Source organism: Symphodus melops, assembly GCF_947650265.1.
Source record: "Symphodus melops genome assembly, chromosome: 18".
NCBI lineage: Eukaryota > Metazoa > Chordata > Actinopteri > Labriformes > Labridae > Symphodus > Symphodus melops.
In genome coordinates, this window is record NC_136708.1 from 6,685,981 (window position 1) to 6,707,708 (window position 21,728).

General features: G+C 38.2%; 1 long non-coding RNA gene across 1 annotated transcript; it reads right to left on the minus strand.

The window, feature by feature from the left end:
• Positions 1 to 426: 426 nt before the first annotated feature.
• On the minus strand, positions 427 to 1,084 carry LOC306839777. The gene is made up of 3 exons (XR_013781248.1): positions 858 to 1,084; positions 604 to 660; positions 427 to 511 (listed from the first exon to the last, which is right to left on the minus strand). It is a non-coding gene; the product is annotated as an uncharacterized lncRNA (long non-coding RNA).
• Positions 1,085 to 21,728: the final 20,644 nt, after the last annotated feature.

Genomic DNA, 21,728 nt, shown 5'->3' on the forward strand with positions numbered 1-21,728 from the left:
GGATTGTACACCCTGAACGCTAGCCGTCCACGCCACAGAAGCATACCCTCATCAATGCAAATGTTGGTGTTAGGTTGATACATTTGACTGAATTTAGATACGAGGTGATCTAAGACAGGGCGGACTTTGTACAACCTGTCAGTGCTATTTGCTGGCCTTGATTCATAATCATTGGAGTGTAGAAATCTCCATATGATTTCAAACCGGTTGCGGGACATGACCTTGTTGAAGTAGGGAGTGGCCAAAATGTCATCTGTAGACCAGTACATTTCAAGGTCAGGCTTAGGAATGATATGATCAAGACCAGCAGCAGCATCATTTAGAGGTCCAGGATTCTCAGTGAAAAGAAAGTCTTTTGGCTGCCAGTTCATTTCCTTCGATATCAGATTACCTAGACCAGGACCTGCACCTGGCTGGTTTACAGAGCCTCTTGCTTGGTCACCAGGTATTTGACCTCCACCACACCCATAAGATCCACAGGTCCGACCTCTGCCTCTTTGCTGTGTTCGACCTGTAAATAATTAGAAAGACAATTTTTTTATTCAACAGTGTGATGTGCACAAAGAGAGGAACGTTATTTTTCGGCCTCTTATCACATCTTACCTCTTTCACCTTGGGTAGTTCTGTATAAAGGACACCTGGATCTTGAATCCCTGGACTCTGTGTGTAAAATGACAGTAAAATGTCAAACAAATATTCATTTGGTAAATAGTTTGTGTACAAAATGAAAGCTAAATTATTTCTTTTTTTTATCTTCTCTCACAAATTAGCAGATGCTCTTGTCTTGTAGTATCTAATAATCATACAATCCAAGTAACATACTATCAAACTAAATAAAATATGTTATCATGACTCACCTCTTGCACCTACGTGTATGTCTGGACCTTGGAGACCTGGATCTTGGAGACCTGGACTCTGTGTCTGGAAATTACAATAAAAAGTCCGTCAAAAATTCGTTTGGTACATAGTTTATGTACAAAAATGAGAGATATGTTATTTCGACGTCACGTTATCTCATGAATTATCAGATGCATATGCTATCACGGTGAATCAAAAAATAACGTGATCATATCTTACCTCTGACACGTCCTGAATCCCTCCATTCGCTGTCGCCGCTGCCGCCTTCATCCAGATCAGTTTCACGGAGGTCAAAAAATGAATTATCAGAGTCTGTATCGATAATTAACTCTGTAGCTTCCGCAGCCGAATATCTCCTTGCTGGCGCAGGCATGTTTGTACTGTTCAAGAGCTTTTATCTCATATCTATACGGCTAATGTTTACTTTTTGACGCGTGTCAAACTCACATACAGACCGCTGGAAAATAAAGACAAAGAAAATGTTTGTTTTTTTTCTCTCTACTTTCCCGCGGGTGGTCTTGTTTGTTGGTTTTTGACCCCACAGTCCTGTAACTTTTTCACAACATCCGTCAGAGCGCCCCCTATCATATTACACTGAAAACACCAATTGACGGAAATTTCCGTCAATGGCGGGTAACGGTTGGATCCAAATGACGGAAAATTCCGTCAATGGCGGGGAATGAGTTAAAATCCTTCTGGTCACCTACAAAGCTCTAAACGGTCAGGCACCATCGTATCTTAAAGAGTTAATTGTACCGTACTATCCGACAAGAACATTACGTTCCCAGAATGCAGGCCTGCTTGTGGTGCCTATAGTCTCTAAAAGTACTATGGGAGGTAGAGCCTTTAGTTATCAGGCACCGCTCCTTTGGAATCGTCTACCAGTCGGGGTTCGGGAGGCAGACACATTAGGTACTTTTAAGAATAGACTTAAAACTTTTCTTTTTGATAAATCTTATAGTTAGGGCTGGCTTAGGACCAGCTCATAGTTATGCTGCTATAGGCCTAGACTACCGGGGGAACTGGCACCAGGATCTCTTATCTCTCTCTCCCTCTTTCTCTCCCAGCTTTCATATCTTATTACTGCTTGTCACTATCTTTATATTCTAACCTCTCCTTTTGAGCTCTCTTAGGTTCCTTGAGCTCTCTTAGGTTCCTTGAGCTCTCCTAGGTTCCTTGGGACTGTTGGTGAGGATGGCCTGCCCAAACAACCCCCCTACCCCCGGAGGATGGCCTGCCCAGACCCCCCCCCCCGAACCTATCCCATCCTATTCTTCTTTCTGCATCTTGTCCCATCTCCCCCATCCCATTTTCAAGCCCAGCACAGTTTAGCAGATGGCTGTTCCGTCATGAGCCCGGGTCTGCTGAAGATTTCTGCCTGTTAAAAGGAAGTTTTTTCTTGCCACGCTATGACGGATTAAGCTGGGCTCTTGTAATATAGCCATAAGTAAGGTCCTTTACCTGCTTTTTGTAAACATAACAATGAGCATGGTCTTGTTACCTGCTCTTTTGTTAATGTTAACAGACAAACAGTAAGGTCCTTTACCTGCTTTTGTAAAGTGTCTCGAGATAACGCCTGTTATGAATTGACGCTATACAGTATAAATAAAGATTGATTGATTGATTGATTGATTCATGAAAATGGGGGAACAAAAAATGACTCTCATAGTGATAATAGGGAGAAAGCAGTGAAATTGATATGGCCAAATAATACTATTGAGTCAGACATTGTGCAACAAAGAAGAAAACATTAACACATTCACATCTCTGTTGAATGAATCATTTCCAATTATACAGACCACAACATGTATGAAAGCCCATGCCCACCTGCGACAACAGTCTCTTTACACACTTTCTACATCAGCATGTAAAGAGCCTTTAATCAGTGATTATAGCTGCACCTGTGGAGTAAACCATTTAGAGAGACTCACCATGCAGGACTCACCTTACACTGAAAGTCCAGGACAGATTGAAACATTTGCATAACTCTTTTTTTTTTTTTTTTTTTGTTCAACCCCACCATGATTCAATAATAATATTCCTCATTCAGTGTTTGGAGAACATTTCTACGTTTCATCCTCAGCTTGAGAAACTCTACAGACTCAGTTTTACACCAGGAGACATATGTGAATAATGTTGATCTTTAAACGGATCTAAGTCTTAAACATTCTTAGAAAAATCTAAATGTCATGATTCGAAGAATTTTGTCACCAGGAGAAACTCCAAGGATGCTTTGTGAATAATGATTCTGGCTCAAAGCCTGGTTGGAACACAAAGAACAGGACAAGTAAGCGCAACAAAGATAAGACCTTGAACACGGATGGGATGCTTTATAAGACTACAAAAATACTTATGTTGGTCTCATGTAACACTCTTGAGACAAAACAGAGACACGCTAGAAGCCAACTAAAGAGGCTGCGCTGTGTGGCTCAGTTGATAGAGTCGTCTTCATCAACCGGACGGTTGTTCGATCCCTACCTCCTGCAGCAACATGTCCGATCTGTCCTTGGGCAAGAAACTTAAACCCAAATTTCTCCCGCTGCTTTATCGCTGGCAAGTGAATGCCTATGAATAGGTTTAGTTACTTCTGATTTGCTTTTGAATAGTCAGACGAATGGAGAAACACGATATAAGCTAACGCCCATTTACCAAATTAAGATAAAAGTATTTGATCAAAATGTTTTAAATTTGGTTATGATAGGATCCTGAGGAAGTCAATTCCCATTTGCCATCATGGCTGCATAAATGATGTCATATTATTTAGGTACCTTATGAAATGTTCTTTGTGTGAATGTGCATGGTGATTTATGTATCTTAAATGAATCATAATTCTGTCCTTAAATCCCTGTTAGTGTCCCCTAAATAAAATGAAATATATTTCAGATCATTATTTTTGAGTAATGAACATAATTTTCTTCATTTCAGGGTCCTAAAATAGGTACATATGTTAGAAAATTTATCAAAGACAATAAAGACAGCAAAGACATTTAGATTTTAATGTGAGGTGTACAGACAAACTAGTTGTAAGGTCTAAGTAAGCAAGTAAGATGCAAGTAAGGTCCTGGTGTCTTCAGATAACACTTGTTGTGAATTGACGTTATACAAATAAAGATTGATTAAAGATTGATTGATTTAGTCGTCTGCATTGGTTCATTATACATTAGAACTTGTTTATTTAAAGCTGTCCTCATTGTATTTTCATGAATCCTCAACATAATTATTTCCAAAATGACAGGAGCAGCTTGTTAAGCCACAGTATTGTTGACAGTCTGTTCAATTGTCCATATTGACAATAAACGATTACATTTTAAAGCTGCACTTAATATTCTATAAAATCTTCATTCAGTAGTTTTTTTTCCTCAATGCCTTTAAAACATCTATTTCTGTGACTTTCACTTTTCTGTCCAGTGATCCAAAACATTGCCACCCTCTAAAGCAGTATTTCCCCTTTCCTCAATGTCTATGCAAAGGATGTTTCCAAACCTATCAGCCTAAAAAAAAAGCTCTCCGGGCTGTAGCCCAACAACGGCATACAGGGCCAGTTGGATAGTTCTCCCTGCCAGGCCCTCACCCTGGATTCTGTCACCACCACTACATCTCCTCCCTCCTCAGCTTTTGGTAACCGGGTCACGTTTCCCTCCGTTGACAGGAAAGACTTCTTTAGAGGGCGGATTAAAAGGCCTCCAAACCGATCCTGATAGGAGGTGTCTGGCAGCTGATGTTGCTGTGAGATATGTCACAGCACTGATGGGTGGAGAAGAGATGCAGGGGGGGACAGAAGGGGACATTTCGGATTGCCTGAGACTGTGTTCGCAGGTTTGTGTGCTGTCTGTGTTGACTTTTCTTCATATGTGTGTTCATTGGGCATTCTGCACTGACCAGAGATGAAAGGATAACTGGTCGGTCTTGTGTTATGATGGTTGATAACGTGATGCAATCGGCTGTAAGACAGCCTCCTCAGACAGCCTCCTCAGACAAACTAACATCATTCACTAAATCATCAAACCCACATCAATGTACAAAGATGCAAAAAACACACATTGGCTGGCTACATAAAAATGCTGAAAAATTCCAATATATCTCAATTATGCTGAAGAAAACACTACGTGTCTGTCAATAGCTAGATTACCAGTTAGCTCTTTTCAACCTCACCCTGTGCTTTATTAGTACCAAGAACGTGTGTTTCTCTATGTGAGTGTCTATGTGTGTTTGGCCGTGTATGTGTAGTGGTTGTAGTGGGGCTCTAATGGCAGCTGAGTGACCCAGTCGCAAAAGGTCAGCATCACTGCAGGGTTGATGTGGCAGGGCGTCCTCCACTCACTAGCTAATTAAATGTCAGTGAGTCCGATTGGAAAGAGAGAAAAACAGGGGAGAGCATGTATTTAACTGTTTGTCTGCTGAAAGTGCAGGGAGCTAAAAGCGACCCATATAATAGTTTATCCCATATAACAAGGTTTTTAACATGTGACCTGTACAGGCCTGTAAATTAACTTAATGTCTTTCAAGTCAAGGTAGTAATACGAGGTAACAACCCCACCTGGGTCACAAGCTTTGGCTAACATTCAGGAAAGTAGCACACAACCTGTGTCAGGTTGTCCTATAAAACCTAATTTTTCCCAGTGTTGTCTCTTTCTCTCTTTTTGAACCCTCAATTTTGGATCTATATGCATGGTTCATTTTTACCCAACAATATAAAACAAAGGGGAATTTAAAACCTTTTAATCAAAATCTTTGCAACAAATAAATCCCGCAACCAGCTGCCCCTTTGCAGAAATATAATATCCTTTTTTAAAGTCCTCCTGATAATACTGAACAAGAGCATAATCAAAAATAGCTTCTCGGCTACAGTTGCTCTCCCATTTTCGATCTCAAATAAACACTGCGCACACACCTAGTAGTAACCCCGGAACAGGAAGTGGGCCAGTCCATAGATTACAACTAGATTATGGCCTTTCCTGAACTGATGCAGAATCTTTCAACAAAGTATCGCAACGCATCTTAAAAAGGATTGTTTCCCATGCAACCAATGAGGCCTGCATGAACCTAAGCTATAACACAACACCTGTCAGTTAACTTCACAAGCAAACAGGTGCAACAAAGGAAATGGAAAATGGGCTTGAACTGCTGAAGGTGAAACACAAATAAATCATCTTAAGTAGGGGAAGTAGTGGATATAAAATATATACACAGTATAAATTATATCACTTCTTCAGAGAATGCAGCCATTATTAAAGGGCCCAAATTAGGTTGGTGAAGTTGACTAAAGGACCAATTCAGAACTTTTTGTCTACTTGCAATCAAGTGTCTTAAAATGGGGAAAGCTGCTGCATGTATTTAGAAACAAGAACATTAGTGTAAAAGTTTATGACCTGTTTGTAGAGACAAACTGATGTTTTTTAGCACACTGTGCAGTGTGTGTGTGCGCATGTGTCTGTTTTATGAGAGCAGGGTCCTTACATTTTTCCTAAGGGACGATATTGGAAGCGTCTCCTCTCCCCTTAAAATGCTGTTGAATAATTCACTATGCCCCAGTTTCTGCCCATTAGGTTGACACACTGCTGGAACTCTCTCGCCTGGAGTAGTTGACAGCTTTCTTACTCTTACATCCCCACAAATGCAGACCAGGTCACACACGCACAGACTGCTCGCGCTTTCCCTCTCTTCCTAACTCTCCTTCTCTTTATTCTATTTCTCTCACTTTCTCATGAACAGAAAAACACTCAGTTAAACTAGAATACGTCATGTTTAAAATAGTTTCTCAGTTTCATGAAAAGGCTGCTGATTAAATAACGTAATTGTTTATTTCCCCCTGTTGCTCACTATTGTTTCTCTCTTTCTTAACACACTGTTTTTTGCACATTTATCAAGCCCTCCTTTTCTTTGTTTTGTCAGTTTCCTTCACAGTTTTAGTCTTATGCACGACTGTCACCTTGATGTTTCTAATGAGAATGATAGCAAAGTACTTATTCTATTCCTAATCCCAAAATCTGAGAGGTTAAAATGCTAATATATTAGACTAAATTTAAGTTTCCAGTAGCTGATTAAATACTTGTGAACAACAATCTAAGGGTGTGGGGACTCAAATCTATTTACACCACATAACGTTAAGTTAAGACTTTTATTCTAGTTTTATTCGAGTCAAGGATTAGGATAATTTCATTTTTACTAACTTTCAAAAAGCGGTCTTTGAATCTGGCCCATTACTGAGTGAAGGACTCCACCATTTCTAGGTACACCTTCTTTAATTCATAGACAAGAAATTCAGCACTTCACCGTTTTATGATAGAATTCAATATAGCAAGTTTATGCTCACTGTAGACATACAGGTATGACAGGAAATTTGAGCTAAAGGTCAACCTAAAGTGCTGATTCTCTATGGCCTTGTCATCTCTACATTTATCTGATCCATCTCTTTCAAATCCCATAATTGTGTTTTTTATTTTTTCCATTTCTAATATACCTCTTTTGTGCTTTTCATTTAACTCAATATTTTCTGAGAGCTTTAAGTGGTGGAAGTCAATACAACTTCTCTGTGGTTTCCAGGAATACACTTTTCAAATATCGAGCCCAGCTTAAATATTCAAGTCCATCTCCTAGCCTATTCCTGTTGATGCAAAGTCTGAGATTGAAACCTAATAATTCATCTGCAGATATGAATGTTTCAGTGAAGGTTGAGGAAATTAAACTGAATTAATGATTATCAAACTCAAAGTCCTAAAGCTATTTCAGACCCTGCAAGATAAGGTCAGTAGATGGATACCGGAGTGTAAATGTAAAACTCCCCTAGTTTGAAAATGCGCACTAAGAGATTTTTTTTTCCTCCTATGTGAACATTTCTGTGGAAATTGGTTTATTTCTACAAAGAAATACATAATCTGTGGGTGGCTTCCTGACTGCTCTGTTGAACATATCTACCTGATTGTCACTGCTGCTCCTAATTAACTTCCACATTGGGAAACTGCTTCTGAGTATCTCATGTACAATATACTTTCCAAAGACTCCAGAGATAAATTACAAATACAATATTGAACACATGAATTAAATATTGTGACATTTATTTTTAATCACAAACGTACTTCTGGTTAATTAGTTTGGGCTTAATGAGTATAGCCCTTTGTATGACATTCTCAAGCAAACGATAATTAAATTAGCTTTTGAAACATACTGCCATGTGCTGGCATGACAGGCCATTTTAAAGCTGCTTCTCATACTCAACATTTTTGCATATTTCTGTTAATTTAAAATCCCAAATGAACCGTCTTGTCTTCATTATATTTCTCTGCTCCAAGATCTCTCCATTCCTGCTGCTAATGATGTGCCTGAATGTCCTCCCTCCTGAATCCATCTTCTCTTTTTCTCCTCCACTTTTCTGTCTATCCATCTCCTCTCCACCTCACCCGTGTCTGTGCCTGTTCTTCAGACTCTAATGATGGGGATATCTATATGTAGCTGCATGTAGAGTGTGTGTGTGTGTGTGTGTGCAGGAGTTGTTGAGGCTGAAGGGCTGACAACGAGGCTGTTGCAGCCAAGCATTATATGGTGCTAGGATGAAGTCAAGAAAATCCATGCATAGTACAATGTGCAGAAACATGAAGCCATAAATCTTGATGCTGAGAAACAGTTTGAGTCTTTCTTTGCATGCTTCTCTGATTAATACCAGCAGTCTAGACACACAAGCATACCTCAAGCTAACATAGTTGTTTGTACAAATTTCCATTAATTCGTAACAACTCTAGGTTTGAGTAGCTGCAACCACATCGAGGTAAAGTAGCTCAGTTAAATTTGGATTGGAGCCAACTGTATGTTGTAAGATAGGATTTGCTCAAAATGAAATGTATATGTCTGACATTTAGAAGTCTTCTTTTTGGCCTTATAGAGATGTACCCAAGTGGACAGGGATGAGTAAGTTGTACTTTTAACAGAATATAAGCAAGTTTGTTAACATGCAAACGTTGTCAGTTAGCAATTGTTAATGATTGTATTCTTGTTGTTTGACCTCAGCCAAAATAAACTCCACAGTCTGTATTGCGGTTTTATCATTAGACTTAGACAGCAGAAACAACCCCCACCTAACAGTAGTAAATCATTCTAATTACTGTTTATTTAATTTATAAAGGCATAAGGCCCATTTCTCTTCTTATGTTCAAACTGATGTGATATTCATACAAGGATTCAAGTTAGGGGTGTGCAGAGACGTTGTTATCAGCTGTTTGACCAACATTGGATTTAGTCCTTAATTGCTTCCATCGTAGTAGCGTGAAGTTATCGCTTTCTCTTTATGTAAGAATGGTTTCATTACTTATTTGCCCGTTTTATTGTTTTTGTGTTGCTTCTATTTGTATATTAAAATCTGTTAGGGGTTACGTGTATTAGTTTAGTTATTCTTAAATTCTTCCTTACACATACGAAATACATACTTCTTCCCCAGAACAATTTTGAGGTGTCCCAGGAGGAAGCTGTGGCTTTGGTGGCAGTGTTCGCTGAAGATGAGATGCTGACAGGAGGTCCTTTTGACAATCAGCATGTGTCCATTATCCTGGAAGGCCAGGTTGTGACGTCTACAAGATCATGGACTGACACACTGTCCTTTTGTTTTGTTTGATTTATACTCTACATGCAAAGGAGAATTTTGTCCTCTTGCACTGGTGTTTAATTATGGTGTGTTGTAATTCATAACTTATTAGTTGCTGTTGAAATGAACTAATATTGTGCCTGGGTATTTCTTGTGTTTATATTGCCATAAAAAAATGGCATGTTTAAAAAGAAGAAAGATGTATAAATAACTACTTGACATGAACATGGACATTTTTTGTTGTTATGAATGTTTTGCATTCAGATTAATAAACTATTAAGGTTGGATCAGAGATTGGTCAATTACATTGTGTTCATGTTACTTTATTGTTTCAAGGCGATGGGGTTCTTCAAATGATTTTAGTCGACAAAATGTAATTTTAAACTATCACAACAAGAATAAGTTATTTGGGTTGGAAGACCAAGTTGATTAAACTTAAGTAAAAACATTTAGCAATATGGCATTTAATTTAGTATTACTTAATTCACAGACATTTAATGAACACGTTATATAAGTTGAATGAACTGTGGCATTTAAGTGTAAAAATAATTAAAAATAATAAATGGAATTAGTAATGCATACTCATAATACACACATCACAATAACTTTATGTATGCAAGTTATCTTTACTTAAATAAAATAAATAGTTTAAGCCAATCGGTTTCCTCAAACAGTTGAAGTTGAACTAACTCGTCGGTTTTACAGTGTATCTGTGTTGGTATTGAAAACAGTGTGTGTGGCTTCTACCGGAAGCATTTTTAGCTTTTTTGCAACTTTCATCAAAGGACAAAGTCAAATAACTGTTTTACTATCAGCATATGAATAATTATGAAAGATATTTGTACCTTGTTTCTCTCTCTCACTCATTATTTTATTTTTAGATCAAAGTTTTATAAACTGACATTTATTTCCTTCACTGTGATACATTTTGATGTAGCAATTTGTATTTTCTGAGAAAAGGAATGTTTTTTACACAATTTATTAAATTGTGCCCAGAATTTGCAAAGCTGTTTGTAGGCTGTGACTCTATCACAACAGGTGAGCCTCATGTTGAGAGGCTTGTTTTCAAGATGCAGCAGAACCAAGGTGAGAGCAGAATCACAGTAGCAGAGCTGCACAAAATGAAGAACATCATTTAAAGTATCGGACATTGCACTGCAACAAATGCATTCAAATAGACTAACAGCAATTATCTCCACCTTTTTTTCTCTCTGGTTGCCTGTAGAGTATAAGCCAAGCATATGAGGGGTCCAGAGTGAAAAACAAAAAAAACTACCTGTGTTCATTTCATATCCTTTTCCTATCTGAATTAATATTCTGATTTGTGGTCATTTCTAATTCAGGTGTCTATTTCATGTAATGTTTTTAAAATAGTTTCTAGATAAATGGGCAAAATAAAATCTGGCCTTAGATTTATTAAGGCTAGATTTGTATTTATCATAGCATCAATACAGAGGGGAAAACTGCATCTTTGAATTCAAAGCACTCATGCATAAAATGCATCATTAAAAATTGGAAGTACAAAGCTAAAAACTCTTTTATTGATCATCTCAGTTTGTAGCGAGCAATTGTGTGTGTGTGTGTGTGTGTTGTTTGAGTTATACTCATGCCTAATTCCTGAGAGATCAATGGTTGATCTTGAGCACAAGAATACGTTTTTTGGCAAAACTGATGACTTTTATGAACTTGTTTTCTTGTTAGTTTGATTATGGTTTGTTTTATATGAGATGTAAAAATATTTGTGTTGTGGCCACCAATCAAAAAGGAAGTCCTCAATTACGACATCCATCTTACTTTATGCATTTGGTTTGCTGTCATCGCCATGGTAATATCTGTTGTGCTTCCTTCTTTAGTCAGCTTGCAATATCTGTTTAACACAGCATATCTTATAAATTCACAATGTTGTTTATCTTGTACATGTTATTATAGTAGTCCTACTTTGTCAATCATTACTACTTTATTGCTTATCTTAGTGCTTATGTTATTGCTATTATTTCTGTTTTATTTCTCTCTCTCTCTCTCTTATTTGTATCTTTGTAGGCTATTTAGTTCACTCTGAACTTTGCCTGTAGGCTATGCCAACAATCTCTGTGTCCAGGTAAAACATCTCGAAGATGAAGATTAAGTATATAGTGAATAAATGTAACGAGGATCTCAAAAACATAGAAGAAACAAATCAATAGTTTACATTTTTAGTAAAAGCGCTTCCAATACAAGCAAAGTTTAAAAAAAAAAATAGTACTTAGCAGATCCTCTCCTCTTATTTTTGCTTTGCTGCTGAACTTATTTTTTCTCACACTGGACCTGGCAAACCTGTTCAGACATTTTTCAGTCATCCTGCATTGACAGCAGTCTGAACTGTGTCTTTTTTATTTACAAAGAATATTTTTTTTCAAGAAGAAAAACCTCCGGTGCAATGAAAGATGAAGGAGCTGGAAATCCATTTCTTACAAAGACTCAAAGATGTTTACACTTTGAAGGTTCTCCGTTGTTTACACAAGGTAACTGGGGAGACTGTGGACAGGGAGGGAGTTCATCTTGCTGTTGATGAAACCTAGTTTAAATGTAAACAATTTGTGAAAGCAAATAATTGTATATGTGATTTACAAAACCAATTTTAAAGTTGCCTCTGGGTCCTTATACATGATGTTTAGGGGAAGTTTAACCTATGTGTAAAATTACCTGCAGTATATCTTTTTATGTGCCATTACCACACCTCTCATCCTATGAACTTTTTGGCAGGTTTTTTACCCTTGTTGTACTGTCACAGATTAAAACTGGTAAAGTAATAATGACAATGATGTGAGCACATGTTTTAGGTTTTACATTTAATTTGAAAACGTTTGTTTGTTTTTTATGTCTTGAAACAAGGTATGGCTGAACAATTTTTATTTTTTGTCGTCATTTTTTCATCAAGAAAAAGTGACTGATGCGCAATGAACTTGCTGAATCTCCAGTCAGGATGAGAGTGAATAACACAGCAACAGTTTTGTGTGAGTTCATGCGGCAGACAGCATGTTTGTATTCAGTGTCTGCATTCACGTCATGGTTTTACAGCAATCAAAACAAACATTTGAATGTGATGGTTTCATTCTGCTCCAATGCGTGCAAAGCAGAATTTGTGTGAGATGACACAGACTGTCTGTGGTTGACGAAACCCCTGGTTGATCAATAAGCACACAACATTTGAATGAGCGAACAGTCGGAATTCACCTTACTCTAAATAACGATAGAAGGGGACTTATACACACCAAAGCCATTTATGATGAAGAAATATTTGTATATTCATACAAATACAATACAAATACAAATTCATAGTCATAGGGCTGACTGGCTTGCTGTCTGAGGAAGAGTAATGGGGACTGATGACTTGAAGAATTCTGCTGCCGATGTAGATCTGTATGCAGACAAAGAATCCTTGGCGTTGAATTGATTGCAGGGAAAACACTGAGACGAAGATCAGAGTCTGGTGGTGTCCTGAGTACAAGATAAAGCAAATTATAAACAGAACAGGATAACACCCACAAACTGAGGAAGACCTAGTGTGGAGTGAAACAGTAGTTTTCCTTATTGTGGAACTAAGTTGAGATGCTCTAAAACAATGTAGGTCTTCAAATCATATCCTGGTGTGAATGTGAATAAAGGAAGCCCAAAGGCTTCCCTCTTTGCACTTAAAACTTTTGGCTTAAAAAGCACCTTGCATTTAATTGGAGTTTATTACCTTATCACTGTGAACATCCCTTTTTGTTTTTCTGTTCAGAAATACATTTCTACCTCTCAGCAACAAATTATACATGAAGAAGTCCTTAATAACTGATTTAAACCTTCTAAAATGAAGGCCTACACAGTAGAGCCTTGAAAAGTAGAACAGAGCCTGTGATTTTTTGACTTGTTGTGGCTCTTTTGAGTCCCACTCGTCAGCAGTAATTATTAATTGCAAGTCATATCACAGAGTTTCTCACACATTGACAAAACTGGGGTGGGCTGCCGAGGTATGTTCACAGTTGCCATGTATAGTTGCCAATGTTTTTTAATCTGTTTACTGTCATCATCCCATGCAAGCACAAGGTCAAGAAAAAAAGTTGGAGAGAAAAAGCCAGAAATTGGCTGGTACATCCCTCCATTAAGCAACAATTTAGATGTAATGTCTCTTTTTAAAACTGAAGCTTCTCATTCCTATGTTTCAATATTTTCCTGCAGCTGCTTATTGGCAATGATATTCAGCCCACTTTACTGGCAAACAGAACTTCTCTCCCTTACCTAATGAACCACATGGCCATCAAGGCCCAAACACCTACGCCACCTTCAACAGACCCAGGCTCTACATGCAAGCTCCAGGTAGTGACAGTACTAATAGTACCTACCCTACCACATGGCCTCTATTGGCCCCAACAACCCAAATGCAATTATGTACAGTGCCAACAATTCAATTACATTACAATAACGAAATAGAGCTGCAAAGAAAACACAAGAGAAAATCGAAAAATAAAGAGAAAAGTCTGCAGAGAATAAGGGCCAGGGGAAGCAGCATTAGGGTGAGGTAAAGGCTTCATATGACATCTCCTTTACTGTCTTGAGACTGATTGCTGATAGAAGAATCTATCTTTGAATCCTCTGAATCCCACTTCTACTAGACAAACCCTATCTTTTCCTGCTGAAACATCTTTTCTAAGTTGTTGTGTCTGTTCCCCGTCACTCAGGTCTACATTATACCCCCCACCCAAGCTCTTCATTAAGTTTTCGCTTATGGATGGAATTTCTCCCTCATATATATAAAAAAACAACTTCTCAATTAATTTCCCTCTGGACACTGAGATTCATCTGCCCAATTAAGATTCTGGATTAACCTCTCAAGTAACCTTCTTCGCCATGGCACTGTCGTGTCACCAGTGTCATGTCATTCACATATGCTCTAATTGGTGGGATGCGCATCCCATCCTGCCGTCTCTCCTCACCTCCCACCCACTTAAAAGCTCTAATGATGACTTCCATCGCCATTGTAAATGCTATTGGGGAAAAAGTGCACCCACCATAATACCTATTACTAGTTGCTGCAAACCAGTTGTGAAACACACAGTACTAATACTCGTTCTAATATTTAATTTCATTTAGTTTGTCAATTTCCCCCTGTTCTCTGGCTTAAACCTGAGGACTCATTCTTCATGGGAATATTGATGAAAACAATTGTGATATTGTCATCATCAACAAGCGCACACAAATAATCTAATGTAATAACAGAATATGCAGAGAAACATTACGAAACAGGAGTAATCTAATTTGAGCATATTTAGCCTACTGCAAATGAATGAATGGTTAAAAAAATACAACAACAAAAAAACAAAGCTACGCAAAGGGGCGTGGTGGGACAAGACGCTCTGAGAAAACCGGTACAGGCAAAGAAGTGTGTGTATTTGTGTTTGTGCATGCATGTGTGCATGATGACGATGATAATATTCTTCCTCCTGTTTTATTGTTGTTCCAGTCTCCTTTCTTTCTGTATGGCTTCTTCAATAAAGCGCCTGGTGACTACTCACACCTGCAACTCATCTTCTCATCTGCCTCAGTACAAGACCCTCGTTTCAATTTGACTCATCGCCAGATTAGTAAGTCTATTGAAGTGGTCACTATAATTGGCTGCTCTTAACAGTTTATTCCCAGTGTTTCTTCAGTGAGTTCAAATAAATTTTCTCTCTTGTTGTTCAGATTTCCACCTGTATCATCCTCTCTTGTCTGCTTCACCTGCAAACAACTCCTCTAATTCTCTGTCTGCCTACAAAACAAGATGATCTCCAGCCGTCTCCTCCACTCAGTCTTTCACTGCCAACCAGTTGGCCAGCCATACTAAGTCTTTCATTAAAACTTAAAACCCTTCAAACTTACTGCCTTGTCTGCTTTTGGGTCTATAGTCAAACCGCAACACCACCACACATGCAAAATCCTTTTCCTGTGGTCATCAGCTGTTCACATTTATCCAATAGTCAGGCTAAACTCTCTTATCGTGGATCTATCATATTTCTGCTGCTTTAAAAATATGTATATTTTAAGGGGCTTTGGGGCCTTTTTTGGAGAGACAGGACAGTGGACAGTGGGAATCCAGGTGACTAGCACTGTAGTGTTTAATATTTTCACAGGTTATGGAGGATCTGGGGATCTCCCCCAGAAGATTTTGGACACCTAGCATTCATTTTCCTGCATTCTGATCAGTTTTTATGCACCAATTTGTGCCTTTTCTGAAAGACAATTCTGATCCAATCTTTTTATTAATGATCCAAGTGTTATACAGACACGTGTTCACACAACAATGCATTCATTTGAATAATTCTATAAATGTGGACTGGAGAGTTGTAATGTTTCAGATCGGGACTATTTCAATGACAGACACACTCACACTTGCCCGCACGCACACTGAGCGCTGATACAGTACGCTTTTAAATATCAGTAATGATGTTATGATGTACTTTCTGTTCAAAGCATGACAAATTAAAAGAACAACAGCAGTTTAAATTTGCTAAAGGACAATAATTTTTTCTGTAAGAGGTTCAGATTATTTTTAATAACCATAATTGGGTGGTGAGTGTCATCATTTCACATATTACAAGGATGCGTTATGAGAGATGGGGTATCACTTTATGTACTTCTGCAATGCAAATAAAATATAAACGTATTAAATACAGACTGCTGCTGGTCATGCTGTAAAATAAAACTTTTTTCAGTCCAGATGCGAGAAGAATCCTACTTTGTAAAAACCAGATCCGACTGTTTAATGTTTTCTAGACATTGTGCAGACTTTTTTTTTATGATCCAATAGGGTCATAAGCCAAGTTTACAAAAGTGACCTCACTTAATTATTGGATTTGATTTATCTGTTTTATGAAATACCACAATTCAAATGTTTTATTGTTTTACATCTTGGTCCTGTTTTTTTTCATCGCAACACAAGATGAATTGGTTCCAATCTGTTGGGTTAGGACATGGGACAAAAACAATTTGTTTTAAATTTTCAGCCATATAACATAGAGATTATTGCCAAGCCAATACTATCAGTTAGCGTATTCAACAGGGCCCCATCACAGCAAGTGAGACCTCACATGCAGCCATCAAAGCAGAAGAGCCAAAGCTAGTGTCTTTTAACATTCATGTATTCATGTATTCACTCAGAACTCCGTCAAAGCAGAAAAAGCAGTGAACACAGCCAACTGGGGATCTCTGGGAACCAGGTCTCATCCCATTTCATGCTTTATAAATCAAAGCATACTGCTGGACTTGGATGAAGAACAATGCCCCTGCAATGGGACACCATCCATCTCTCTGCTCAATGCAAATGTGATAGACATGTTTGTAAGGGTGCTTGCTTGCACAAGCATTTGAGCTGTTTGTGTATGTCAACTATATGTTGCAGCAACAGTGTGTCAGTAGAGACAGCAAGACAGCAAAAGTGTAACAACGAGCTGAAATGTAATAAACAAAAACCTAAAATGTAATGACTGGTTTAATTAAATATTTTTGCCTGACCCATAGTGTAATAACTGACCCAAAACTGTAACAACTTGTTACAGTTTGGGCAAAAAGTTGCAACATTCTGGGCTCAGGATTTTGTCACATTATTGACCAATTATTAGATTTTGGGTTTTGTTAGAAAAAATGTTATTAAATTTCGGGTCGTTGTTACATTTTGGGTAATTGTTACATTTCGTGCTCTATGGGGCTCATTACGACTGATAAGTTGTCACTGAATGGGGAAGGGGTAGCTGCTGTGGAAACCACACAGTTAACAAGGTACAAGTATGCACAGAAAGAACCAGAGGAGTTGGAGCTTTGTCCTTCCTCCCACACTATGCATCTCTCTCCTGGATTCCTTGCTGTTGTTCTAATAAGCCAGGCTCACTGTTGCTCACATGCCTGTTTGTGTGTGAAGCATCAATCCATAACAACATCATCATCAGGTTTTGTTTGAAGTTCCTCTCTACCCTCTCCCTTTTTCACTCTTCCCCCCACTCTGTCTCATCTGCTTGTGCTTGGCAGATTCGAGATGCCAGCGCAGAGGAGAGGAAGCAGAAGGAAGGAAACGGAGGGAAAGATGTGGAGTGAAGAAACTCTGTTGGCTGCATTAGCATATCAGACACATGGTGAGGGCTGGAGATTGGGTACTGGAGCAGATGTTGATTTACATATTCGGCATCGGCCAGCGGTGCCTATGTACACAGGTGTGTGTGTGTAGGTGTGTGTGTGTGTCTGTGTCTGTGTGGGCGAAAAAAGTAAGAGGCATAGGTGGAGCAAAAGCAAAGGAAATGCAATGGAATGGCAGTTGAATCCAAATAAGTCTAAGTGTTCCCTTCAACTTGACCAGCCACATTATTTCCTCTGAGAAAGTAAATTAAACTTCTTTTTGCCTTTGTTTTTTGCAATAAGACTAGCACACAAAATGACGATAGCTGTGATTGACAGTGCTGTTTTGCAGACTTTTTGGCAGGCTCATGGAGCTGATCAAAGCCTAAAAACCTGCCTGGCAGATTTGATGTAGTTAATTAGAGTAAACACAGAGTGCTCACATGCTGCCTCGTTATCTGTAACTCACAAAGACACACAGACACACACACACACACACACACACAAATATGCTAATATGTCTTGTCTATAAATCTCTATATTCACCATCCTGAAATGTGGAAACTCTCTCATCTACTTCTAAGATTCTGTTTGTTTCCCTCTTTCTAAGATGTGTTATAAAATTTTAAACATTCAATACTCTCATTTGGGGAAATTCTTTCTTTTAGTTATATGAGTATTTTTCACCCTGTATGAAAAGATGTTTCCAGTAATTAAGGATCATTGTCTCCAATTGATCTGAAAGAAAGGTGAGAAATAAGTAGGTCTTCAGTAAGCCTTATGCACAATGTTTTTACATCAAAAACAGAATATCATCCATTTTAACATGTAATAATGATACTCTGACTCACTACAGGTGCAAAACCCTGCAAGATTTGACTTGTATTATCTGGTTATCCCATGCCATATTTGCCTCCTATATGTATATCCGCCTCCAGGGGATGTTTTAGAAGTGTTGGTGTCATTTCCCTTTGTTTGTCAAACTTCAGAAAGCCAAGAGCATATAGATTTAATCAGTAGAAGTTAGTTTTTATTGTTATGCGCCTTTAATTTTTAAGAAATCGAAAACAAAACTTATAATGCTTGTAATGAAATGCTTATATGTTACTTCAGTATTACTTTGAAGATTAATGATTGCAATTCTTGATTGTGGTATATAATATTGTATCACCATTTTAAAATGTAAAGTGTAATTTTGGTAAACCTTTAGCACGAAACACGGTCTTCAAACACAACAGTCAACCTTTTGATTGTTAGTGCATTCATTCCAGGTCACAGCTGTAGACTCATATTAGTGCCATGTGCAAGATTGCAGGATGTTTTTAAGGCATCCCTCTCCATCCTCTGTCGGTATTTTAAAAAAAAAATCTATACCTCAAATTCTCCTGCCGAGGAGCATTAGTATAGGCAGGGTGAGACAGTACAAAATGGGTAGCCAACTTTTTATCTCAAAAAGGACTTCAAATAACTCTATAAGGGTATTTTAAACATATTGTTCCGAATGAGCATCAATTGTATTGGCCACAGTTATGGGTCACCTATCACTGGCTAAAAAACTGCATCAAGGTCTCCCTCCTTTTCCATCTCATAGATTTACTTGTCATGATTTAGTTGTATTTAGTTTTGTATTTTGGAGTTTAGATTTCTTACCTTGTTTGAGTTGTATTTTTCACTTGTCTTTTCCTTGTTTGTTAATGTTTCTTAGTTCAGTCTTTGGTGCTTCCAGCTGTATTTAAATATTCCATGTTCTAGAGCAGGCGGCCACCGGGCTGGATGAAGTATATGAAATATGAAGTATACTGGGACTGGTGTCCATGACAACAACTATACGCAGATAGCCTGTTACTGGGTCACTCACTGATGCAATCGCAATTTTAACTTTCACTTTCATTTATGGAAGCATACTGACGTTTTGCCAGCTGTATGGGCCTGATTTTTAAATTTATCTTTGCAAGATGAATAAAGGATTATTATTTTATTTACTAATATGATAATAATAATAATAATAATAATAATAATAATAATAACAATATAAATAATCCCAATTAGAGAGTAGCCTACTAAATTGTGTGTTCTCTCCAAAAGATTGCACGTTTCGTTCGTGGGCGTTTTACGTGTGATCTACTAAGAAAATTTGCATGAATGATGATGAGCTGTGCTTTCTGGGGCACGTATGCTCAGGCGCGTTGGGCGCACCATCAGCTGGCTAGCGCTGTGTCAGATCGGACATATATGCCCTTGCAAGATGTATCCAATTAGGGGTACAAGCAGTGGTGAGGTACCCCAGTCCAAGCATCCTACAGCTGGGCCGAAGAGGGAGAAGACGAGTGCGATAGGGAGAGAAGTGCACCAGAGGGGATGAAATGGGACAGACATGCAACACAAGAAAAAGGAAATGACCAGTTTAAAATACTGGCAAAAAGAGGGAACTACGAAGACCTATGTTAAAATTCTTTAGAATGCAGAGGCTGTGAATGTTCAGTAATACTACTTTAATCATGTTGTTTCTCTTTGTTAACCATTATTGAAGCAAAATCAAAAATAAATGCATACCATTCATTTTTTTGTCATTCAAATTTATATATATATATATATACAGTATATATATATATATATATACCCTTCCCTTCTTTTATTGAGCCTATGTCTCCTCCTAACTGCAATAACAGCAGCCTGTTGTTTGTAACACTGGGCTCTTAGATTAACACGTTCCTTTCAAAGGTGTTAAATTCAGACACAATCACCACAGTTTTTGCCAGGTTTGTGTTAACCTTTCCTGCTTCGGCATTCCGACCGTAGTCAGCGCACAGGGGAGACGCTGCTCCAGGGCCCCCCGTCACTTTCTGTAGAGAAGCAACTGGTTAAATGAGAGAAGTCTGGCCGGGTTGAGGCTGCTGGGCTTTATTCTCTCTCTTGATTTGAACGGTACACTTTTTGAAACTGACTTCTCTTTCTGCCTAATTCTGTCCCCGGCATCACCATGCATGTCTCGTGCACGCCTCTCAGCAGACACACTCGCGTGCTCGCGCCGCTCTCGCTCCACCACCCACACGCATGCGCACTCAGCCATTCACAAACAGACATAGGCTACTTGTATAACATTTAGTAAATCACAATGCCTGTACTATCTTAAGTTCTTTGGATTTTCTTCTCCCAGTATTTTGCACGCGAGGGCAGGAACGCCCCATATTGCATATTCATTAAGGCAAACTGTTCTAAATGGACAATACGTTTTGTTTTGCTCATATGAAATCCTCACTAAGCTGTTTGGAGATCAGATAGCACACATATGACAAGCAAATCTTTAGTAAATCAGGCCCATATGACACAACAACAAAAAATGGAAATTACATTTTATTTTAGTTTGTAGTTTTATTGTTGTTTTGAATTAAAAGGATGTTTTGTTTTTAATATTACAGTAATATTGCATATTATTGCAATTAATGGCCCTTTGAGTCATTTTTGTGCCCTTTAAGATTTGTATTTGAGTACCCCTGTTCTAGAGTAACTTGTTACTTTCTTAAGTTCTGTATCATTTGTCCTTGATTTCTTTTGTACTTCTTGTGTTTCTAGTCTTGATTCTGCCTCTGCCTCTGTTTGTTTCCCTTCTCTCTGATTGTCTAATAGTATCATCTGTGTTTGATTATCCCTGTGGCTATTTAGTCTCAGTGTTGAATGTTGGTTCATTTTTTTCGTGCTTCTTGTGATTCCCCATGTTTTACATTTTGTTTTTTTAAGTTGGACTTTTTGAATATTCACTCTTGTTTGCCTTGTTTTTTAAATAAATAGTTTTCTTTGCATCTGCAATTGGGTTCATTTTCCTGTTTTTTTTCCCCTTTCTTGACATTTCTGGGCAATACTCTGTCTTGATTATATCATTCTTCGTCTCAGTGTAAATCCCCTGCTGTTTCTTTCTAATTCTCTTTGCAGTTCTACTTTATCTCCCTTTGGGGGAAGTCCTTTTTCTTCTTTTCCCCTTTTCTGTTCCCTTGCATCAGGCTCAGTCCACTCTATAACTCAATATTGTATTGATTAGTGTCCCTCTCTGTTCTTTGACCTTGCTGTAATAGTGCCAGAAAGGTCACAACAGATAGATTTTTCTGAGAGAAACACTGTCATGTTATTTAATGTATTGTTACACTGGACCAATTAACATCAGATAAGTGGCAGACCTGCCTCGTTTAGCTTTTTT